The sequence below is a fragment of the Megascapheus bottae genome, chromosome X (genome assembly GCF_031878675.1).
Source record: "Megascapheus bottae isolate mThoBot1 chromosome X, mThoBot2.hap1, whole genome shotgun sequence".
NCBI classification, from domain to species: Eukaryota; Metazoa; Chordata; class Mammalia; order Rodentia; family Geomyidae; genus Megascapheus; species Megascapheus bottae.
The window spans coordinates 77,652,189-77,678,704 of record NC_143547.1 but is presented as its reverse complement, the minus strand read 5'-3'; the positions used below and the strand labels follow the sequence as shown (position 1 = coordinate 77,678,704).

Genomic DNA, 26,516 nt, shown 5'->3' with positions numbered 1-26,516 from the left:
CTAGAGCTCTACCACTTGAGCCTCAGCACCACTTCTGGCTTTTTTTCTATATGTGGTACCGAGGAATCGAACCCGGGTCTTCATGCATGCTAGGCAAGCACTTTAACCACTAGGCCAAACTCCCGGTCCCTATATTCTTCTTATTACTCTTATTTTCTTAAGTTTTATCTAAGTTCATCTAAACTTTCTACTCAACTATTCTACCTGCCTATCACCTTAGGTCAGTTATCCTTACACGATACCTTTTCTTCACTACTATAATAATCTTACACTCCTGCATTATTCTTTTCCTACCTCCCTTGTTGTCTTTCATATTATTTTTCTATCTCTGGTTCTCTGTTCATCCTTCAACTCTTATAATGCACAGATCAACATTTGATGGTTGTTGAGCAATGCTGTTTATCTAGGTGTTCAACTATACTCTAGGTCCTGAGGGACTTATATACAATAGAGATTGGATTGAGGGGCTTATTGTTTTGGTCATAAATTGGTCATCTGTGGTTATATTAGATTTGTATGTAAGTGCACAAAAAAAGAGAGAGTGATATTACCAATCTAAAAGTGTGAACATCCATTGTCAGCCAACTAAAAAGGTCTAGGCTGGTTATATCTGAAAAATTATAATCTTTTTTAGTATTAATCTTGCTCCCATTTTCAAATGAGCAGAACAAGAAACTCAAGAAAAATGTCAAATCAAAGAAGAGCATCTCCCACCCAACATAAACATGCAATGGAGCAGTCAGTGGCAAATCTAGAGGAGAGTCTTCCAAATGCTATACAAATGCAATTGATAAACATCATTAATGAAAAGTGTGAAAACATAAAGAAAGAGATAAGGGAGGAAGCAATAGCTAAACAAGAGGAAACGATAAACAAGGTGATATGTGAAAAGGGGGAAGCCATAATGGAGGCCATAATAAAGGTTTTTCAAAGAAAAATGGACGAATTCATAGAATCCATAAACAAAAAGGTAACCGAACTCCAACAAATGTCCAAAGAGAATAAAGCTGCTGAGCTAACCACTCAAATGGAAATTAAGGAGTTAAACAAATCAATATGTGATTTAAACAAGAGATACAAGGCATCAAAAATGAGCAATTAGAAGCAAGGGAGATGAAGAACAAAGTAAAAAGTTTTGATAGCAGGTTAGAAAGTGCAGAAGAGAGAATTTCCGGGGTAGAAGGTAATATAGTTGTTATAAAGAAAGAACAGAAAATGAGTCAATTCAATTCTAGGAAATATGAGAAAACGCTACAGGAGGTCCAAGATACAATTAGGAAGCCTAATTTAAGGATAGTTAGTATCCATTCCAGGGAAAAGCTTCAACATTATGTAGCAACCAAACCAACATTACAGAACATTCTCAAAGATGTTATACACATAGAAAACCAACACAAATGTAATACAGAGAAAGAAATGGCACCTAAAACTCATACCATCTAATAACTACAAGAACTGTCAAGACACAGGCCCTAATGAAAGCTTTTAAAAATGTCAGGAACTAATAAATATTTCTCAATCCTGACTCTCAATATCAATGGACTTAACTCTCCAATTAAATGACATAGACTATCTAGTTGGATCAAAAAGCAAGATCCATCACTCTGCTGTCTTCAAGAGACACATCTTACCCAAAAAAAAACAAACATTTTTTGAACGTGAGAGGTTGGAATAAACTTTATCAAGCTAACAGCCCCCATAAACAGGCTGGAGTTGCCATCCTCATATCAGATAAAATAGATTTCAAACCAAAATTAGTGAGAAAAGGCAAAGAAGGTTACTACATACTACTAAAGGGATCTTTCCTCCAGGAGGACATAATCATGCTAAATATCTACACACAGAATCCCAGAGCTCCGAACTTCATCAAGCAAATTTTACTTTCAATGAAATGATATAGATCGATACACAGTGATTGTTGGTGACTTTAACACGCCACTCTCACATACGGACAGATCAACCAGGCAAAAACTCAACAGAGAAACCTTAGAATTGAACAACTGTATAGACCAACTAGATCTAACAGACATCTGCAGCTTATTCCACCCAGCAACAACACAATATATGTTTTTTTAGCAGCACATGGAACATTTTTGAAAATAGACCACATTTTAGGGCATAAAACAAACCTGGGCAGATTCAGAAACACTGAAATTATTCCCTGCACTCTCTCAGACCACAAGGGCATCAAATTGGAACTGAATACCCATCACCACCAACGAAAGCCCTGTAACTCATGGAGATTGAACAACACATCGTTGAATCATCAATAGGTCATTGAAGAGATCAAAACAGAAATCCAACAGTTTATGAAATTTAACAAAAAGGAGCACACAAAATACCAGCTTCTTTGGGACACGGCAAAGGCAGTACTCAGAGGAAAATTTATAGCTCTGAGTGCCTACAATAACAAACTGGAAAAAGCTCAAACCAATAATTTCATGTGTCACCTTAAGATCCTGAAAAAAGAGCAACAAACCAACCCTAATCCTAGTAGAAGAAAGCAAATTATTAAAAATCAAAGCAGAATTAAATGAATTGGAGTCCAAAAAACTATAGAAAGAATCAACACAAGGAGTTGGTTCTTTGAAAAAATTAACAAAGTTGACCCACCCTCAGCAAATCTTACCAAAAAAAGAAGGGAGCACACCGAAATAAACAAAATCAGAGATGAAAATGGTAATATCATGACAGAAATTACCAAGTTCCAGAATATCATGAGGGAATACTTCTCAAACCTTTACGCCAACAAATTTGAGAATCTAGATGAAATGGATGAATTCCTAGCCAATATTAACATACCCACACTGAACTAACCCAACTAAACAGGCCTATTTCAAGTACTGAAATAGAAATGGCAATAAGAGATCTTCCAGCTAAGAAAAGCCCAGGGCCAGATGGATTCACAGCTGAATTCTATAAGGTCTTCAAAGCAGAGCTCATACCAATACTCCTCAAGCTCTTCAACAAAATTGAAAATGAAGGTTCTTTACCAAACACATTCTATGAAGCTAGTATAACCCTCATCCCCAAACCAGACAGAGATTCATCAAAGAAAGAGAACTATAGACACATTTCTTTGATGAATATTGATGCAAAACTTCTCAACAAAATACTGGCCAACCGTCTACAACAGCTCATCAAAAAATTTTACACTATGTCAAGCAAGATTCATCACAGGGAGGCAAAGCTGGTTCGACATACACAAATCAATTAATATAATTCAACACATCAACAGGAGCAAGGACAAAAATCACATGATTGTCTCAATAAGTACAGAAAAGGCATTTGACAAGATCCAACACCCCTTTTATGTTAAAAGCTCTGGAGAAACTAGGAATCCATGGAACATTCCTCGATATAATAAAGGCTATGTATGACAAACCCACAGTTAGTATTATACTTAAAGGCAAAAAGCTAAAGCCATTCCCTCTAAAATCAGGAATGAGAAAAGGATGCCCATTCTCTCCACTCCTCTTTAACATAGTATTAGAATTCGTAGCCAGTGCAATAAGGCAAGAAGCAAGCATAAAGGGGATCCAAATAGGGAAAGAGGAAGTAAAACTTTCCCTCTTTGCAGATGACATGATTCTGTATTTAAAGAATCCTATAGACTCCACTCCCAAGCTCCTTGAGCTGACTCAAAACTTTGGAAGGGTAACAGGGTATAAAATTAACCCTCAAAAATCAACTGCCTTCCTTTACGCCAACAGTGAGAGGAATGAGGCAACAATCAGAAAAGCAACTCCTTTTGCAATACCCTCAAAGAAAATAAGGTACCTAGGAATTATCTTAGCTAAGAATGTACAGGACCTTTTTGATGACAACTTTAAAACCCTGAAAAAGGAAATTAAAGCAGAACTGAGGAAATGGAAAAACCTCCCATGCTCCTGGATTGGAAGAATCAACATCATGAAAATGACAATCTTGCCAAGGGCTATCCACAAATTCAACGCAATACCCATCAAAATCCCAATGTCATTCTTTAAAGAAATAGAAGAGGCAAACCAAAATTTCATAAGGAATAATAAAAGACCCCGTATAGCAAAAAACACTTCTTCACAGAAAGAACAGCGCAGGAGGAATTTGAATACCAAACTTTAGACTCTATTACAGAGCTATAATTATCAAAACAGCATGGTACTGGCACAAGAACAGGCCTGAAGACCAATGGAATAGAACTGAGGACCCAGATATTAAACCACAGACCTATGGCCACCTAATCTTTGACAAGGGAGCCAAAAAAATAGAATGGAAGAAAAACAGCCTCTTCAACAAGTGGTGCTGGCAGAACTGGTTAAGCACCTGCAGAAAACTAAACTGGGATCCTTCTTTGTCACCCTGCACTAGAATTCACTCCAAATGGATCAAAGACCTGGAGGTAAAAGCTGACACACTGAAAACTTTACAAGAAGGAATAGGAGATACACTAGGCCTCCTTGGGACAGGTTGAAACTTTCTTAATAAGGACCAAGAATCACAACAAATCAGAGAAAGGCTGGATAACTGGGACTGCATTAAACTGCAGAGCTTTTGTATGGCAAAGGACATAGCTAGTAAATTAATTAGGAAGCCTACAGCATGGGAGAAGATTTTCACCAAACATACAACGGACAAAGGCCTCATATCTAAAATATATCAACAACTCAAAAAATTGAATCACTCCAAAACGAATCTCCAAAGAAACAACCATCCCATTAAAAAATGCGCCAATATAACGAATGATTGTTGTCCTTAATGTACTATGTTGTCTCTCATCTCCTTTGCTGTCCCTTGGTTATCTCATATTGTTATAGTATCTCACTTTGTTATCTGATATATTGAATTTATTTGTATTTGGTTATTTGAAATTTGATAGGGATGGGGGGAAAACCAAAACGGGTGGGGGGTGTGGGGGGGAGGGTAATGGGTACCAAGACATGTGAAAGGGTATCAATGTATGTGAATTAATGCACCTTCTATCTGGCAAATATCATGTAACCCTTTTACTAATTAGAATAAAAAATAATAGTAAAAATATTAAAAATAAATAAATAAAAATGGGCCAAAGACTTAAAGAGAGTCTTCTCTGAAGAAGAAACAAAAATGGCCTATAGACACATCTCTGGCCATAAAAGAAATGCAAATCAAAACAACTCTAAGATTCTACCTCACTCCAGTTAGAATGGCCAGGATCAAGAAAACTAGTAACAACAGATGCTGGAGGGGATGTGGCCAGGAGGGATCACTACTACACTGTTGATGGGAGTGCAAACTTGTTCAACCACTATGGAAAGCAGTATGGCAGTTCCTCAAAAGACTAAACATAGAGTTCCCCCATGACCCAGCACTAGGCATTTAGCCAATTGTCTAGAAACAAGGACATACTAAATCCACTAGCACAACGATGTTCATTGCAGCACTATTTACCATAGCAAAGATATGGAACCAACCCAGATGTCCCTCAGTAGATGAGTGGGTCAACAAGATGTGGTATTTGTACACAATGGAATTCTATGCTGCTGTCAGAAAGAATGACATTGCCCCATTTGTTAGGAAATGGAAAGACTTAGAAATAATCATATTAAATGAAGTAAGCTAGACTCAAAGGAACATAGGCTCAATGGTTTCCCTCATTTGTCATAATCAGTAGAAACCTTGGGCTCTCACAGCAGAGATTTGCAATAGAGCAAAACCTAGATACATAAGGCCATACAGTATGATGCTAAATGAAAGGACCTCCAGGATCTAGAAACAAAAGCCATATGAGTGATTGTTATCCTTAATGTACTGTGTTATCTCTCATCTCTTTTGCTGTCCCTTGGTTATCTTATATTGTTAAAGTATCTCAATTTGTTATCTGATATATTGATTATATTTGTATTTGGTTAATTGAAATTGGATAGGAAAGCGGGAAAAACAAGATGAGGGGTGGGGGTGGGGAGGAGGGAAATGGGGACCAAGACATGAGATAGGGTATCAATGTATGTGAATTAATGCACTTTCTATCTGGTGAATATAATATAACCCTTCCATTAATTACAATAAAAATATATGATAAAAAAAGAAAAAAGTTTTCTATCCTATTATTCTTACCTAAATAATTATAAGACAGTATTCCACTAATTACATTTTTTTATTTTCACTCTTGGAAGGATATGACTAAACACAGTAATTATATGAGTTATTTTGATAATTGGCAAAACTGTTAACTCTCAGGAGCTAATTTTATGTTGAATCACAATGAAATATCACTGAAATGTTTGACCAGAAAATAGGGGACACTTTATAAGATATGGGGTTGATTGGACGGTTATATATGCCACAGAACTGAGAAAAATAAGGGAAGGGATAGGTGGAAGGGGTTGAAGATGCACTGTACACATAAACTGCTTTGTTAAATGACAAAAAATTCAATATATAATCTAAGGAAAGTTAAGAAAAGTGAGGGAAGGGCCAGGAGTTTGGCCTAGTGATAAAGTGCTTGCCTAGCACGCATGAAGAACCTGGGTTCAATTCCTCAGTAACACATACATAGACAAAAGCCAGAAGTGGCTCAAGTGGTAGAGCTCTAGCCTTGAGGAAAACCCAAGGACAGTACTCAGGCTCTGAGCTCAAGGCCCAGGACTGGAAAAAAAATATAAAGGGGAAAAAAAAGAAAACTAAGGGAAGGGATGAGGTGGAAGGGAGGATGAGACTGTTGAAAAGATTGAAATTGATCAGCACCACATCCAGCTTTTTGTGTGTATGTGGTACCGAGAGATTGAACCCAGGGCTTCGTGCATGCTAGGCAAGCACTCTACCACTAGGCCACACTCCCAGCCACACACACTTCCTCCAATAACCACTATTCTACTCTCAACTTCTATGACATCAATTTCTTTTTCATTCTAAATGTGAATATGCAGGTCCTGGGGCTTGAATTCAGGACCTAGGCACTGTCTCTAAGCTTTGTGCTCAAGAATAGCACTCTACCACTTTGAGTTACAGTTCCATTTTCAGCTGTTCCGTAGTGATCTGGAGAAGAGACTTGCCTACTTTCCTGGTTAGGATGACCTTAAATCATGATCCTCAGATCTCAGCCTCCTGAGTATCTAGGATTACAGGTGTGAGCCACCAGTTCCTTGCATAGTGTCACCTTTCTATTTTTTTTTCTGCTAGTCCTGGGGCTTTATGAATATGGTACCAAGGAATCGAACCCGGGTTTTCGTGCATGCTAGGCAAGCACTCTACCACTAAGTCATGTTCCCGGCCCCAGTTCACGTTTCTATAACTGACATTTATACTTAGCTTGTATTCCAATTCCAAATCTATAGTGGCTGTACTGATTTATAGTTATTTGCATCAAATGTGTGGAAAGACTGCTGGTCTCCACATCCTTTGCCCCTCTTTTTACCTTTTGTAATTTTCTTGCCTGTCCTGGCTTGAACTCAGGGCCTGAGCACTGTTCTTGGGCTTTCTCAAGGCTAGTGCTCTACCAGCTGAGGCACAGCACCACTTCCAGCTTTTTCTTTCTTTTTTTCTTTCTTCCTTCCTTTCTTCCTTCCTTCCTTCCTTCCTTCCTTCCTTCCTTCCTTCCTTCCTTCCTTTCTTCCTACCTTGTTGTGGGTCATGGGGCTCTTCCCCCTTTTAATGTTTAATTGGAGATGAGTCTCACATTCTCTAGTGCCTAGGCTGGCTTTGAACCGTGATCCTCAGATCTCAGCCCCCTGAGTAGCTAGGATTACAGGCATGAGCCAACATGCCTCGCAAAATATTTTTTGTGGGTCTTGGGGCTTGAACTCTGGGACTAGGTGCTGTCCCTGAGCTGTTCCTCTCAAGGCTAGTGCCTTACCCCTTCAGCCACAACCCCACTTCCCCCAGCTTTTTTCTATGTATGTGGTACCCAGGAATTTAACCTGGGCCTTCGTGCATGCTAGGCAAGGACTCTACCTCTAGGCCAACTTCCAGCCCCTACCTTTTGTATTTTTGATGCTAATAATTCTTACTAGAACAAAGTGACATTACATTGTTGTTTTGGCTTGCATTTTCTGATGATTAGTAAGCACTGTTTCATTTACATGTATATCTTCTTTTGAAAAATTCATTTAACTGTATTGTCCATTTCCAACTGAGTTTTTTTTCTGTTGAATAACATGACATTAAATGTAAAATTTTCAAATATTTTCTCCCATTTCATAAATAATCTCTTCTTAGCTAGATAGCTATTTACTTTGTTGTGCAGCTTTTTAATTTAGTGGAGTCCCAGAATTTTGTATTCTTGCTTTGTTTGTGCCTTTGTCTTGTCCTAAAAAAAATGAAAAGAAAAAGAAAAAGTTCCTTCCTGATTTAAATGTATCCCTTATGAGTTCATCTAATATTTTCACAGCTTTTGGTTCTTAAAATCCTGAATTCATTTGTGTTGATATTTTTGCAAGGTGAGGAGATATCGACTCAAGTTTCGTGCGTCTTTATGTGACTATCCAAGTTTCCCAATAGTATTATGGAAAGATTAACATTTCCTCCCTAAATATTTTTGGTGTTTTGGTCAAAGATCAAATTATCATTGGTCAACTAAAAATATAAATATAGGGTTTTAATATTTGGATTCTTAATTCAGTTCCACCGGTTTATTAAGCACATCACAGAATACTGCCTATAAAATTAAAAGACAATCTATCTGACCTTGTTATCTGGTATATTGTATATACGTTTATTTGTTTATTTGAAATAGGAAAGGGAAAGGGGGAAAGCAAGATGAGGGGAGGGATAGGGGGAGGAAAATGGGGACCAAAACATAAGAAGGGTTATCATTGTGTGTGAAGTAATACAGTTACTATCTGGTGAATATAACTGTAACCCCTCTATTAATTACAATAAAAAAATTAAGACAGAGAAGCGGAAGATGGCACCGCGAAAATAGGGACACTGCCTAGCTCTCTCTCACAAAAAGAGAGGACCAGGAAGTCCCACGAGTCAATTTCCTTAAGAAATCCACAACAACAAACTCAAGAAGCAATGGAGAAGGACTCAAACCGGAAAAGAAATCCAGATAAAGCTTACATCCAACTTTCTCAAAGAATTCGGAACGCGAGGACCCCTCCCTCACCCCTCGACGCAGCCTCTGAGCCACGAAAAGCCGCGGAAACTGGCATAGGACCGGGTTGGCAGTTGTTGGTCTTCAGGACATCAATGATGTTCTCCAAAGAGAAGCATTATGAATACGTGCACACTAAACCAGCGTTACAAAGAATACTAATTGATCGAGAACAAATTGTAGAATATCAAGAACCCCCATCAAGAAGCAAACATCTATAATTCACTAAACACAAAAGGGGAAAAAAAGAGAGAAAGAAGCCTAGAAGTAAAAATAAATAATGACAATGGACACTGACCACTTCTCCATAATCTCCCTAAATGTGAACGGACTGAACAATCCAATCAAAAGACACAGAGCAGCAGACTCGATTAAGAAACACCACCCATCCATATGTTGCCTCCAAGAGACCCACCTCACTACCAAAGACTGAAACAAATTCCAAGTGAAAGGATGGAAACAAATTTTCCACTCCAATGCACCATGCAAAAAAGCAGGAGTAGCAATCTTAATCTCCAACAAAATTAACTTCTCAGTAAATTCAGTACATAAAGATAGAGATGGCCATTATATATTAGTAAAGGGTACAATCCATGCCCATAATATTACAGTTATAAACATCTACTCCCCCAACAAGGGAGCAGCCAAATTTGTCAAACAAACTCTTTTAGAATTACAGAACAAGATAGACTCAAACACAATCATTGTGGGAGACCTCAATACACCACTCTCAACAAATGACAGGTCAACTCAACAAAAGTTAAGCAAAGACACCATTGACTTAAATGACACCATAGCCCAGCTGGGCTTAACAGATATACACAGAGTCTTCCACCCAACGGTGAAACTTTTTACATTTTTCTCAGCAGCACATGGAACACACTCCAAAATAGATCATATAATAGTTCATACAGAAAACTTAAGCAGATACAAGAGGTCTGATATAATCCCATGCATCCTATCAGACCACAGTGGAGTCAGACTAATTCTGAACAATGCAGTCAAAGTCAAAAAACATTCAGTCACATGGAAACTGAACAATACACTTCTAAATGCCTCCTGGGTAACAGATCAGATCAGAAATGAAATTAAAAACTTCCTTGAATGTAATGACAATCAAGAAACATCACAAAGAAACTTATGGGACACAGCAAAGGCAGTTCTAAGAGGCAAATTTATCACACTACGAGCGCATATTAAAAAGTCAGAAGAAGAGCACGTAAATAACCTTAAAAAAAACCTGAAACACCTAGAGGAGCAAGAAAAAATTAATTCTAAAACAGCTAGAAGGACAGAAATAATAAAAATAAAATCAGAAATTTCAGAAATTGAAGTAAGATCTACTGTACACAAAACTGATAAATCAAAAAGTTGGTTCTTTGAAAGATTCAACAAAATAGACAGACCCTTGGCAAGATTAATCAAAAAAAAGCAAAGGGGAGACTCAAATAAAGAAGATTAGAGACCCCACGGGAACAATCACAACTGATTCCCAAGAAATCCAGTCCATAATGAATAGGTACTACCAGGGCCTATATTCAAAGAAACAAGAAAATCTAGTAGAAATAGATGATTTCTTAAATAAATATAGGCTACCCACACTGAACAACGATGAGGTAAATAAATTGAACAGACCAATTTCTTACAACGAAATTGTGGATGCAATCAGAGAAATGCCAACCAAAAAAAGCCCAGGTCCAGATGGATTCACTGCGGAATTCTACAAGACGTTTAAAGATGAAATAACACCTATACTCTTGAAACTCTTCCGAGAAATAGAAACAGAAGGAGCAAAACCAAACTCATTTTATGAAGCTAATATTACTCTCATCCCCAAACCAGGGAAAGACCCAACAAAAAAAGAAAACTACAGATCTATCTCTCTAATGAACACAGATGCAAAACTCCTCAATAAAATATTAGCCAACAGAATCCAGAAACAAATTTTAAAAATCATACACTATGATCAAGTTGGCTTCATCCCACAAATACAAGGCTGGTTTAACATTCGCAAATCAATCAATGTAATACATCATATCAATAGAGTTAAGGATAACAATCATATGATAATTTCTCTGAAGGCGGAGAAGGCATTTGACAAAATACAACATCCATTCATGTTGAAAGCACTAGAAAAAATAGGACTAAGAGGTACATTCCTCAAAATAGTGAAAGCCATATATGAAAAACCTACAGCCAGTATTATACTAAATGGTGAAAGACTGGAACCATTCACCTTAAAATCAGGAACTAGACAGGGATGCCCACTCTCTCCACTTCTCTTCAGTATAGTGCTGGAACCCTTAGCCAGAGCAATAAGGCAAGAAAAGGACATCAAAGGGATCCACATAGGGAAAGAAGAAATTAAACTATCCTTATTCGCAGACGACATGATCCTCTACTTGAGTGACCCAACAAACTCCACTCCCAAACTTCTAGAATTAATAAACCACTTTAGCAAAGTGGCAGGATACAAAATCAATCTTCAGAAGTCAGTAGCCTTCTTGTACACCAACAATACACAAACAGAAGGCCAAATCAAGAAAATGATCCCATTCGCAATAGCCCCCAAAAGAATAAAATACTTAGGAATATACTTAACCAAAGATGTAAAGGAATTACTCAATGAAAACTATAAAAGCCTAATGAAAGAAATTAAAGAGGACACTAGGAAATGGAAAGACATCCCATGCTCATGGCTAGGGAGAATCAACATAGTGAAAATGGCTATACTGCCAAAATTGATATACAAATTCAATGCAATCCCCATCAAAATCCCAAAGACATTCTTTACGGAAATTGAAGATATAATCCAAAGATTCATTTGGAACAAGAAAAGACCTAGAATAGCCAAAACAATTCTAGGCAAAAAGAGCAATGCTGGTGGTATTACAATACCAGACTTCAAACTCTACTATAGAGCCATAATAACAAAAACTGCTTAGTACTGGCACAAAAACAGACCAGAAGACCAGTGGAACAGAATAGAAGACCCAGAAATAGAACCACATACCTATAGGCAACTTGTATTTAACAAAGGAGCAAAGATATACAATGGAACAAACACAGTCTATTCAATTATTGGTGCTGGCAAAACTGGACAGCCACATACAGAAAACTAAAAATTGACCCTAGCCTTTCGCCATGCACAAGCATTAACTCAAAGTGGATCAAAGACCTCAACGTCAGACCGGAAACCGTGAAACTGCTACATGATGAAGTAGGAGAGACACTGGAACTCATAGGCACAGGCAACAGATTCCTGAACAGAATCCCAGGGTCACAACAGATTGGAGAGACACTCGATAAATGGGACTACCTAAAAATAAAAAGTTTCTGTATAGATAAAAACATAGTTGCAAAAGTAGAGAGACAGCCAATCAACTGGGAAAAGATATTCACCAACAATATATCTGACAAATGCTTAATATGTAGTATCTACAGGGAACTCAAGAAACTAATCCCCTGAAAACCCAATAAACCATTCACTAAATGGGCAAGGGAACTAAAGAGAGACCTATCAGAAGAAGAGATTAAAATGGCAGAAAAACATATGAGAAAATGTTCATCATCTATGGTCATAAAGGAAATGCAAATAAAAACAACCCTAAGATACCACCTTACCCCAACAAGAATGGCCAAGATTTTGAACTCAGACAATGACAGTTGCTGGCGGGGTTGTGGAGAAAAAGGAACCCTACTGCACTGCTGGTGGGATTGTAAACTAGTTCAGCCACTCTGGAAAGCAGTGTGGAGGTTCCTTAAAGAACTGAAAATAGACCTTCCCTATGATCCTGCCATACCACTTCTGGGCATCTATCCTGAACAGCATGACCCAGGATATTATAAAGACACCTGCTTAGCTATGTTCATCTCTGCACTATTCACAATAGCCAGGTGATGGAAACAATCCAGATGCCCTACTGCAGATGAATGGATACAGAAAATGTGGTATATATACACAATGGAATTCTACATAGCCAACAGACAAGATAAAATAATGGCATTCACAGGGAAGTGGATGAATCTAGAGCGAATCATGTTGAGTGAGACAAGTCAAGACCTAAGGAACAAAAGGCGCATGGCATCCTTAATATGCAGTTATTAAATCCAAAGAGTACAAGAACGAGGACTCAATAACTGCATACCCAAAGCTATGGACATGGTAATGGAAATATAAACATAACTATATAGACATAAAAATCTATGACTCTATAGACATAATGTTTTATTACATAAATTGATATGTTTCTATGACATACAAACCCTTAGCCTAATTTTGATTAAGTTCTAAATACTAAGTCCCAGAGATTGTAATTAGAGATTCCCTCCTTGAACAATTGTTTGTTAAACTTATCATTTAAAATATGATGTAAACATAAGCCATTTAATGAATGATTGTTGTTCTTAAGGTACTATGTTATCTCTCATCACTTTTGCTGTCCCTTGGTTATCTCATATTGTTACACTATCTCACTTTGTTACCTAATATATCGGATACATTTGTATTTGGTTATCTGAAATTGGATAGGGAACGGAGAAAACAAGATGAGGAGTGGGGGTAGGGGGGAGGGAAATGGGGACCAAGATATGTGAAAGGGTATCAATGTATGGGAATTAATGCACCATCTATCTGGCAAATATCATGTAACCCTTCCATTAATTACAATAGAAGATATATGAAAAAATTTAAGACAATCTACTTAATTAGGTAACATACTTGCAATTATATGTTTGACAAGTGATTAATATTCAGAACATATAAATGACTTCTAAAACTTTCCAACAGAAACTCAATAATCCAATACAAAATAAGATAAAGCGATTGAGTACACAGTTCTTCAAAGAAGAAAAACATGTACCAATAAGCATATAAGAAAGTGTTTGATATCATTAATCCTTGGGAAAATTTAAAGCAAAATCACAATTCAAAATACTATTGTCATCTACAAATCAGTTTCTGGTTTCTAAGAAGGTTAAATGCAAGCACTATATAAATTTCTGGTTCATATTAGAGTCAATATTCATTCTACTCCTGTATCAAAACTTATACAGGGGCTGGGAGTTTGGCCTAGTGGTAGAGTGCTTGCCTAGCATGCATGAAGACCTGGGTTCAATTCCTCAGTACCACATACATAGAAAAAAGCCGGAAGTAGTGCTGAGGCTCAAGTAGTAGAGATCTAGCCTTGAGAAAGTCCAAAGACATTATTCATGGTAGACAACCCAAGTGTCAAATCTACAAATGAATGCATAAATAAAATATAGTACTGTATATACATATCACAGAATATTATGCAGGCTTAAAAATGAAAGGTTAGCCGGGTGTGGTGGCTCACACCTGTAATACTAGCTACTCAGGAGGCTGAGATCTGAGGATAAAGGTTCAAAGCCAGCTCAGGCACAAAAAGACCTGAGACTCTTATCTCCAATTAACCTCTAGAAAATGGGAAGTGGGACTTGGCTCAAGGGTAGGGTGGTAGCTGTGAGCTGAAGAGCTCAGGGACAGTGCCCAGGCAGATTTCAAAGCTCCATCACACACACACACACACACACACACACACACACACACACACACACACACACACAGACAATGAAAGTAATCATAATGTTTGCAAGGTCCATTGATGTTGGAGGATATATTAACCTTTCATTGTGTGTCTTATTTACACTGCACTATAAACTTTAAATGATACTATTTATATAAGATCCCTAAAATGGGCAAAATCCTGGAAACAGGAGAACAGAAGTTATGAGGGACTGGGTAGAAAAAGCGAGACTATTGTTTTCTTGCAGACATTTTTTTAATTGACAACTTTTTTAAAGTTCAAATATATTAAATGCAAAGTCAATACTTAACCTCCAAGGTAACAGTAGTAAGAGGTGAAGCCTTAGAGAGACCATTAGTCATGAGAGTTCTGCCTAATGAATAAGATCAGTGTTCTGATAGAAGCTCATGGTCTTTTCTACCATGTGAGAACAGAGATGATACCATCTATAATCTCCAGAAATGTGAGAACAATTTTCTGTTGCTTATAAATTACTCAGTGCAAGGTATTTTGTTATAAATTATTGAACAGACAAAAATCATATGTTTGAGCCAGGCATAGTAGCTCACGCCTGTAATCCTAGCTACTCAGGAGGCTGCGACCTGAGGATTGTGATTCAAAGCCAGCCTGGGCACTAAAGAATGGAGACTCTTATCTCTAACCACCAGAAAAATGGGAAGTGGGGCTGAGGCTCAAGGGGTAGGGCGGTAGCCTTGAGCTGAAGTTCAACGCCCAGGCTGAGTTCAAGCCCTATGACACCCCCCAAAAAGAGTAAGCTTGTGCAATCTTGTGAATATATTTAATGCCACAGAATTGTACATTTACAAATAGTTCAGATATTAAGTATTATGCTGTGCATGTTGTATCATATTTTTTAAATACAGGTATCAGATTCCCATTCACCCATCACATATGCATCATATCTGATAACACTCAATGTACATTAAGGTCTATCTCTTCAGTAAGTGACAAAATATTTTAGATGTGAAATGCAAAAATAAAAAATATCAGGGTGGGTGAAATGGAATCCAATGTGTAAGGTTAGTATATCAGAGTGTGACACATAAACAGGACTGACAAATACTTTCCAGTGGCAGGTTTGAAATAGCCATGATGTTCACCTTTTAAGTTATTTATTTTGCTGCTAACCTCTGAGTTATGTGGGTAAAAAAACATTTCCCATCTTTTTTTTTAATTGCTATAAATAGTACTAACTTTATGGGAACAAACTGTAAGAAGAAACAACTCTCAGATTGTTTTAAAGTCTAGACATTTTCCTAACTGGTCAGAGAATTTATATGGTTCATGTTTTGGTGAGATAAACTGTGATAAGGTCAGTAAAGACATAGAAATGGCTTTTTCATAGATTCTGTTAGAAAATATACCATGAAAATTTAAGATTCGATCATTTCTAACTTCAGTAAGACATATACATTTCTTCTTCCTTTTATTCTGTTTTTTTTTTTACTTTTTTGCCAGTACAGTGGTTTACTTGATCATTTCTGGCATTTTACCACTTGAACCACAGATCTAGCCTGACTTTTTGCGAGTTATTTTGGAAATCAAGTCTCACAGACTTATGTGCCTGGGTGCTGTCCCTGAACATTTTTTGCTCAAGGCTAGTACCCTACCACTTTCAGCCAAAGCTCCACTTCCAGTTTTCAGGTGGTTAATTGGAGATAAGAAGCTCATGGACTTTTCTTCCCTGGCTGGATTCAAAACACGGTCCTCAGATCTCAGCCTCCTGAATAGCTAGGATTACAGGTGGCAGCCACCAGCACCTGGCCACATACTTCTTTTTACTCAAGAGAGGGATACTAAAATCCATATGATTTTACAATTTTCCCTTAAGTATGTCTAACTCGGGCTCTTTAGTTGCTAGGATTATAGGCATGAGTTATAGAAGAGAAAGCATTAGTATGTTCTTTGCTAAAACTATTAATTTACTTTGACCTTTGAAGAGGCTGAAGTTGAAGCTGACCTTTACAGGTACATCTGGGCCTGCTGTAGATTGTAGGCCTGTTTGAGATGCTCACAGACCTTTTATTGTGCAGGTTTTATACTATACAATGTAGTGAATTATGGCAATTTATCATCTAAAAATCTGGGTATAGTTGGGAGGGTTTTTTGTCAGTCATGGGACTTGAACTCTGGGCCTCGGCATTGTCCTGAGCGCTTCAGTTCAAGGCTACCAACATACCCTTTTAGCTACAGGGCCATTTCCATTTTTCTAGTGATTAATTGGAGATAAGAGTCTCATGGACTTTTTAGTGCCCAGCTTTGAACTGGGATCCTCAGATCTCAGCCTCCTGAGTAACTACAATTACAGGCGTAAGCCACTGCATCTAGCTAGAAGTATAATTTTGAGGACAAATGACATTACTTTTTGGCATTACTTATTCTGACAGTACTTATTTCTTGATATTACATATTTTTTGAGATTATTTATTTCTGAACTAAGATCCCTGAATTCACTAGGCAGGTATTCTACAACTTAAGTCGAACCCTAAGCCATTTTTGGCTACTGTTTTTCTTTTTTTTAAATTTTTTATTGTAATTAATAAAAGGGTTACATGATATTTGCCAGATAGAAGGTGCATTAATTCACATACATTGATACCCTTTCACATGTCTTGGTACCCTGGCTATTGTTTTTCTTCAAATTATTTCTTAGCCTTGTGCCCAGAGCCATCCTGGATCTAAGTCCTTCAATCTATCCAATGCAGTTGGTACCATAAGATGTGCATCATCATTCCTGGGTCATTGGTTGGGATGGGTCATGGTACCTTTATGCCTGGGTTAGCCCTAACCCACAATCGTCCCAATGTCTGTCTCCCAAGTAGCTAGAATACCATACATGCACCACTATACCTAGCATAGACAACATTATTTTTATGTGCATCTAATCTCCAGATTGTACAATCTGAATTTAGACAGTAAATGTGTCATATCTGCATGTAGAATGTCTCGATATACATTGATATCAGTCTGAAATATTCTCATAAAATCAACTGAATAAGATAGACATTTGAGAATAAGGAAGAAAAAATGATTTTCCTAGTAAAGTACCATCAAAGACCTTTGGCTGTTGATGTAGTTTTCTAGTTTTAATTATATGGTATTCATGTTTATCATATCTGACACTAGTAGCTCTGTTTAACTGGTACTTGTGTCGTATAATTAGCAAGGCATCCAGAATCAGCTTCCACACTAACATTTTACAACATGGACAATCATCTACTTCCCAGGGGATCCTGTTTAACTGGTTTAACTGGAAAACAGGACTAGAACCTTTCAGTAGATCCATAATATTTTACAATATTTTTCAAAAGTGGTTTAGTACTAATTATTTCCATTTCAACACATTCCAATCATGGTACCATATTAGCTTCAAAAATCTAAGTAATAGTAACTTGAGACTTATAAAAGAAAGCAAATAAGATAGCTGTGTAAAAAACAATTTCAGTTGGGACTCAAACATCTGAATTTTCAATCATTTAATGTGCATTCAAAGTTTCTTCCCTAACTTTTAGGTACTTGTGTTATTAGCACAAAACCAAAAGATGGCAACCCTGTTTAAAATGAAAACATAAATTATCTTACCTTAGTTGAAATATTAACTTGAATCATAAGATACCTTTTGTTACATTTTAATTCTCTTCTGAATTAATATAATTTGGGTCATTATGTAAAGGTCCTTAAATAGAAAATACTTGGAAATTATAAGCCTTACCTGTTACCATAGAAACAATAAAATATTGTATTTGTGCATGAAGATGGAAAATGAAACTAACAAACAGTTGCTAAACAGTAGCAGGCAGTGAGAATGATGAGAGTGAGAAACAGATGGTCAGTATGATTAAAGTACTGTGTACATATATGTAAGCTTCCATGGGGAACCATCATCAAAGAGCAATATCATATAACAATACTATAAGAAAAATTACTATATACCAACAATAATGAATGAAAGCAATGTAAAAAAAAAGTTCTGCCTGGGATGTGGGCACTAGTGAGATGCAGAACAAAGAGGTAAAGAAAGATGAACATAATGTGAATATCTTATGTATATGTGTGAAAATGAAATAGTGAAACCTGGTGAGATTAGTTTGGGTAGGGTGAGGGGACAACGTAGAGAGAGTGATGAGGTGGCTGTTATATGCACATGTCACAACAAGCAGAGGTCACAACAAGCAGTGAATGCTCTGTGTATAGTGGTGGTATGTGAATGGTGAGTATGTGAGGGGTGATGTGGTGTGTGGTGGTTAATATCCCTCCACAAAACAGCATATAAAGTAACTTCCCCAAGGCACCTACTCATAACACTATTTGTTGCTTCCAATTTGGTGAGGTGAGCAACTAAAGGGCCTTACAAGGACCCAGAATGTTTTGTCAAGTTTCTGTGGAAGGAGGATAGGCAAAGGGAAAAGAAAAGTGAAAAAAATAAATAAATAAATAAAAGAAAAAAAAGTGAACAAATATAGTCATAATATTCAACTATGTAACTTGAGAATGGGGCTGGCAAAGATAGGGGAGAATGATGGAAGCGGTAGCATTGGTTAAAATGTTTTGTGCTCATAGATATGGTGAATTGAACCTCCTTTGTACAACTAGTTAAAGATAATATTTTTAAGGGATAGTAAAGGAAAGCTCTTTTTCCTGCTATAAATTCTTAGCCTCTACTTCCAGATAATTTCCCCTCCTTCCCCTCTACACTCCTCATCCCCATTCCCAAAGAAATCAGGGTGGTGCCTTGTAAACCCTTCCTGGTCAAGGATTGGCTGACTGGGGAGTGGCTACTGACCCAACAATGGCCGCTGACCAAACAGACTTAGGGCGTGGCCACCCTGTCCTGCGGGTATATATTGGGTGTCCCGAGGCCTGGAGTTCAGACCGCTCCTGGCTGGGAGGAAGAAAGGAAGGATTGCTAGAACCATGATCCCGAGGAGCAGAGCTGCTGCTTCAGCCTTCAGGAGGAGTTCCCCCAGAAGAGGAAGAACAAACAAGTGCAGGAATAAGAACAAGAAGGCACTGTCCAGAGCCGGCGCAAAGGGAAAGGTGAGGTGACCCACACAGATCCTCCTCCGCTTATTCCCATTGATTCTCCCCACCCCCAATATTCCTCCCTGCCCCCTCCTTCCTATGACCCCCTGTTCCCATGCCCCCTCCATCTTCTACTCGCCATCGAAAGCCTTTCCCTGATCTCCCTGTTGTCCTTCAGGTCCGGAGAGCGGCTCGGAAGAACGTCAGGCGCCGCCAAAGGCAAGAAAAAAGTAATAAGAGAAGAGCAACTAGAGCGACTTTGAAATCCAAGAAACGCAGACAGGCGAGAAACAAAACGTACAATCAAAATAAGCCGGATCAAAGTGAAGGGAGCTCCGCCACCTCCTCTACCTCTACTGAGGAACTGGGGAGTAAATAGAGGGTGAGCTTGGGCAAGGAAGAACCTCAGTTCTGTCTGTGAGGTCTATGGCCAGGAACAACTGAACCGCCCTCTTCCTTTCTAAAGGGGACACGGGTTAATGAAAATAAACCCACCGTGTCAATAATGTGATATGTTTCTGTGTGCTTTGTGATGGTGGGGAGGGAAAGGGAAGGAAAAGGAGAAGGGGGGTGAGTGAAAGGGGAGGCAAGGGAGTCCTCTGGGGATGGTGGCTGTCAAATCCACAGGTGCTCAATGAACCAAACATGGAGGAATAGGACCCATGGGAGGTGAGAGGGAAGACCACTTTCTCCCTTAGAAGGAAAGGGTGCTCTAGCCTTGGGAAAATCCAAGGAAACCCAGGACTGGAAAAAAAAAGGTTCGTCACAGGGGCTGGGAGTTTGTCCTAGTGGTAGAGTGTTTGCTTTTCATGCATGAAGACCAGGTTCAATTTCTTGGTATCACATACACAGAAAAAGCCAGAAGTGGTGCTGTGCTCAAGTGGTAGAGCTGTCCTCTATCCTTGAGAAAAGCCCAAGGACTGCTCATGCCCTGAGATGAAGCCCCAGGAAGGGGGAGGGATGGGACTGGATGGGTTGGGACTTCATTGATGGGTCTTACAACAGAAAGGCCATACCTCTGCTTCCCTATGAAAATATTTTATGTATATTTATTCTATCTAACCAAATCACAGAAGACATTTTGTTTTGAAAATTGTATGACTGATAACAGTATTTAGCAGCATGTTCAAGGCCCTGGGTCTGATTGCCATCACTGCAATAAAATTTCATGCAGTTCTTTCATATACTAAAATTACTTCCAAGTTTCCTTCCACGTAAATAAATTCATTTTTAAGACTTTGCCTTTAGGAAAATGACAGGTTAAAGATAGCATTCTCCTCAGTCTTTACCTATATGAAAGAAAACATCAGCTGTATGGCTGCAGGGAAAAGCAGATGGCAGGAAAAGACGATAGAAGGTAAGAATAAATGGTAAACAGAGGCCAGGTACAACTCAGAAATATTTAATTTAAGATTTATAAAGGAAACAATGGACTCTACTATAGAGTGCTAAGCAAAATGGTAGGGAATAGGGAGAAACCCTACACACACACACACACACACACACACACACACACACACACACACACACACACACACAAAGGACTGCAAGCAAAAAAGTAAAGGAACATCTTCTAGAGCTCCAGGGATATAACAACTGGTCCTCTACAAAAAGTTTCAGATAGCAGATCTGCATCCTGTGTGGCAAACAAACACCAATAAAAGGGTCCTTGTACTTAGTTTGCTCACTAATGCTGTGCAGGGGACTCGTATCAGAAAGGTTATATAATACTAATCACTCAGAAGGCTGAAATCTGAGAATCAGGGTTTAAAGCCAGCCTGGACAGTCCATGAGACTGCTATGTCCAATTAACCAGTTGGAGCTCTGGCTCAAGTGGTAGAGTGATAACCTTGAACAATGAATGAACAAGGACAATTCCCAGGTTCTCAAGTCCCAGGGCCGGTAAACAAACATACAAAAGAAATAGATACATAGATAAATGTATAGGTCCTTTAGTCAAACATCTTAGAATAAGGGAATGACCACATCAGTAAAGATGTACCCTCAACTCTGGGAAAAGAAAGAGGGTCAACTGTGTGAACCTGCTTCCCACAAGAGCCAGAAGACGACTCTGGCCCTGATACAAGCAAGTAAACAGAGCCCCAGTTCTGAATAAGTGAACGTGATGGTGTTTGACCAGGATGTCAATCACCAGTCTGGCCACTGGGCCACATACACTGCCGCCTTGTCCCAGATGTGTCACAGCAATGGTAGCCCCTGACCAAGAAGTGTCTATGCAGCACCAGTCCCTGGACCAGATTTGCCACAGCAGCACCAGCACCTACACCAGATGTGCCACCGTAGTGGCAGCCCTTCAATAGGATGTGCCACAATAGAGGCCCCTAGATCGGATGTACCACATCTATGGTGGCCCATAAACTGGATGCGGTTCCCAAGGTCTGTATTTCCCACTGCCATAACCGGATGTGCCTCAGCAGCTGAGGCTCCTGCCCGGAAATGCATCAACAGTGATGACCCCTCACCTGGATGTGCCTCAGCAGCAGAAGCCTCTGAACAGGATGTGGCACCCCAGCATTGGCCACTACACCAGAAGTGCCTCAGCAACAGCAGCCCCCTAGAATGGATGTTCTTTTCCTGGAACAAACCTGGACCAGAACTTCTGCATCAGCAGCAGCCCTAGACCGGATGTTCCACGACAGTGGAGACCTGGACCGGAAGTGCCTCAGCAGCCTCAAACCCTGGACCAAATGTTGCCCCCACAGTGGACACTTTACCTGAAGTATCTCAATAGTGAAAGCCTTTAGGCCAGAAGTACCTTAGCAAGGACAGTCCCCTGCATTGGCTTCTGAAGTGGATGTGGGCTGTCTAGCATTGGACCCTAGACCGGAAGTGCCTCAAAAGTGACAGCCTCTCGGCCGGAAGCACCTTAACAGCAGCAGCCCGTTAACCTGATGTTCCATAACGGAGGCCCCCTACACCGGATGTTCTGCATCAGCAGCAGCCCTGGGTCGGAAGTGCCTCAGCACCAGCAACTCCTGGACCGGATGTGTCCCCCAGTGTTGGCTCCTGGACCGGAACTACCCCAGTAGCGGAGGCCCCTGACTGGATGTGGCCCTTCAACATTGTCCACTATACCGGAAGTGCCTTGACAGCGACAGCCTCTCAGCAATAAGCACCTTAGCAGCAGCAGCAGCAGGCCCTAGACCGGAAGTACCTCGGCAATAGCAGCCCACTAGACCAGATGGTTTTTTACCTGTGACAAACCTGGACCAGAAGTTCAACATCACTGGTAGCCTTGGACTGGAAGTACCTTAGAAACAGCGGTTCCTAGACCGAATGTTCCACAGCAGTGGAGACCTTACACCGAATATTCTGCACCAGCAGTAGCCCTTAATAAGAATTGCCTCAGCACCGACAACTCCTGGATTGGATGTGGCCCCTAATATTGACCCCTGGAGCAGAACTGCTACAGTAGCCATGGCCCCTGGGCCGGATGTAGTACCCCAGCGTTTGCCCCTAGACAGGGAGTGCCTCAATAGCAGTAGCTTCTCAATCAGAAGTACTTTAACAGTGGCAGCCCTAGGCGGGATGTTCTGTACCAGGAACAGCCCTACTCCAGAAGTGCCTCAGCAGCTGCAGCAGCATCTCAGCTACAAGTACCTTAACAGTAGCGACCTCTGGTCCAGAAGTTCCTCAACAGTGCCAGCCCCTAGACAGGATGTTCTATACCAGCAGCGGGCCCTGGACCATATGTTCTGCCCCAGTAGCATCTCTGGCTCTGAAGTACCTTAGCAGCAGCAGCTTCTCAGCTGAAACCTTAGCAACAGTGGTCCCTAGACCGGAAGTGCCTCTACAGCAGTGGCCCCTAGATTGAGTGGTTGTTATGCACCAATCGCAGCCCTGGTCTGGAAGCACTTCAGCAGTGACAGCAGTGGACCAGGTGTGCTGCACCAGCTGCAGCCTCTAGACTGGAAGTGTTCCATCACCAACAGCTCCTGGACTGGATGTGTCCCCGCAGGATTGGCCCCTAGACCGGAAGTGCCTCTACAACAGGAGCACGTACGACAGATATGCTGCAGCAGAGGTAGCCGCTGGACCAGACGTGGCCCCAGCTTGGCTCCTGGACAGGATGTGCCATAGCAGGGGCGGCCCCTGGATGGGATGTGCCACAACAGCATAGGCCTCTATGCCGGAAGTGCAGCTGTCCTGGCCCCTGAAGTACCTTAGCAGCAGCGGCCCCTGGACCAGATATGTAACAGCAAGGGCATTCTCCCGACCAGAAATGTCTCGGCCACCCCTGGACCAGATGCGCCAGATGCGCCACAACAGCAGCATCCCCTAGACCAGATGATCCACAGCACCGGTGGGGGGAGGGGAAAGTTTAGGGGGGAGTAATGGTGGCACTCCTGGCCTGGATGTGCCACAGGATGCAGCAGCAGCCTTTATGTGTTTCTAGTAACTCACTTGGTTACCCGGATAAATCTTCAGTCTGTAAGCTACACTGGGTGCTGGCTCTGTGCTGTAAGTTCCCTCCACAGGAATTCCCAAATAAAGCTGTGATAGCATTGAACGTCTCTTTGCCTAATTTCTGTGCCTTTTGGGTCTACTGTAGAGCCAAAATCCAGGACCTGGGTCTTCATGCATGCTAGTCAAGCACTCTACCACTAGGCCAAACTCCCGGCCCTAAAGGAATTATTTAATGAAAACTATTAAAGCCTAACAAAAGAAATTAAAAAGGATACCAGGAAATGGAGACATTCCATGTTCATGGGTAGGGAGAACCAACATAGTGAAAATGGCCATACTGCCAAAATTGATATACTATTTCAATGCAATCCCCATTAAAATCCCAAAGACATTATTTACTGAAATAGAAGGTGTAATTGAAAGGTTCATATGAAACAACAAAAGGCCTAGAATATCCAAAGCATTTCAAGGCAAAAAAAAAGCCAGGTGGTATTGCAATACCAGACTTCAAACTCTACTATAGGGCCATAATAACAAAAACAGCATGGTATTGGCACAAAAATAAACCAGAAGATCGGTGGAACAAAACAGAAGATCCAGAAATAAAACCACATACCTATATTCAACTTATATTCAACAAAGGAGCCAAAGATTTACAGTGGAACAAACATAGCCTATTCAATTATTGGTCCTGGGAAAATTGGGCAGCCACATGCAGAAAACTAAAAATTGATCCCAGCCTGTCACCATCCATAAGCATTAACTCAAAATGGATCAAAGACCTCAATATCGGACTTGAAACCCTGAAACTGATAGAGTAGGAGAAACACTGGAACTCATAGACACAGGCAAAACCCCTAAACAGAGTCCCAGGGTCACAACAGATTGGAGAAGACTGGACAAATGAGACTATCTAAATAAAAAGTTTGTGCATAAATAAAAGCATGGCTACTAAAGTAGAGAGATAGCCAACCAACTGGGAAAAGATATTTACCAAATATACATCAAACAAATGCTTAATGTCCAGTATCTATGGGGAACTCAAGAAACTAACCTTCCCAAACCCAACAAACCAATTACTAAATGGGCAAGGGAACTAAAGAGAGACTTATCCAAAGAAGAGATTAGAATGGCAATATATACATATATATATAGGTATATGTATATATATATATATGAAAATGCTCATCATCCATGGTCATAAAGAAAATGCAAATAAAAACAACCCTAAAATAGCACCTTAATCCAATTAGAATGGCCAAGATTCTGAACTCAGACAATGACAAATGCTGGCAGGGTTGTAGAGAAAGAGGAACCCTACTGCACTGCTGTTGGGAATGTAAACTAGTTCAGCCACTCTGGAAGGCAGTTTGGAGTTTTCTTAAAAAACTGAAAATAGACCTTCCCTACGATCCCGCCATACCACTCCTGGGCATCTACCCTGAGCATCATAACCCAGCATATGATATGGACACCTGCTCAGCCATGTTCATCTCTGCACTATTCACAATAGCTAAGCAATGGAAACAACCCAGACACCCTACCACAAATGAATGAATACAAAAAATTTGATATGTGTGTGTGTGTGTATGTATGTATATATGATAAAATTCTACATAGCCAACAGACAAGATAAAATAATGGCATTCGCTGGAAAATGGATGAAATTGGAGCAAATCATGTTGAGTGAGATAAGTCAGAACCAAAGGAACAAAAGGCGCATGGTCTCCTTAATATGTGGATATTAGATCCAAACAGTACAAGAGCAATAACTCAATATTTGGGTACCCAAGGTTATGGATATGGTCTTGGAGATATAAACATAACTACACAAACATAAAAATCTATGATCAGCTATATACTCTATAGACATACTGTTATATTTTATAGATTGATATGTATCTATGACATATAAACCCTCAGCTTAATTTTAATTATGTTCTAAAGTCTATATCCCAGTGATTGCATATAGAGATTTCCTTCTTGAATACTGGTTTGTTAAACATGACATTTGAAATATGATGTAAAAATGTGTCAGTAAAGTCTTTTCCATATATTTTTATTGTAATTAATACAAGAGTTACATTATATTCACCAGATAGAAGGTGCATTACTTCACAAACATTGATACCTTTTCTCCTGTCTTGGTCCCCATTTCCCTCCGCCCATTATGCCCCTCATCTTATTTTCCCCCCTTCCCTATCCTATTTCAAATAACCAAATATGCATATATAAAATATATCAGATAACAAGGTGAAATACTGTACCAATATGAGATAACCAAGGGACAGCAAAAGAGATGAGATAACACAGTACATTAAGGACAACAATCACTCATTATATGGCTTTTGTTTCTATATCCTGGAGGTCTTTTCAGTTAGCATCATACTATATGGCCTATGTATCTAGGTTTTATTCTATTGTAAATCTCTGCTAGGAGAGCC

The 26,516-nt window shown here is 39.6% G+C and overlaps 1 long non-coding RNA gene across 1 annotated transcript; it reads left to right on the top strand.

Annotated features, from left to right (window-relative positions):
* The first annotated feature begins 19,449 nt into the window (after positions 1-19,449).
* Positions 19,450-20,150, top strand: LOC150041380 (uncharacterized). The gene is made up of 2 exons (XR_016533777.1): positions 19,450-19,659; positions 19,823-20,150. It is a non-coding gene; the product is annotated as an uncharacterized LOC150041380 (long non-coding RNA).
* The last annotated feature ends 6,366 nt before the right edge of the window (positions 20,151-26,516 follow it).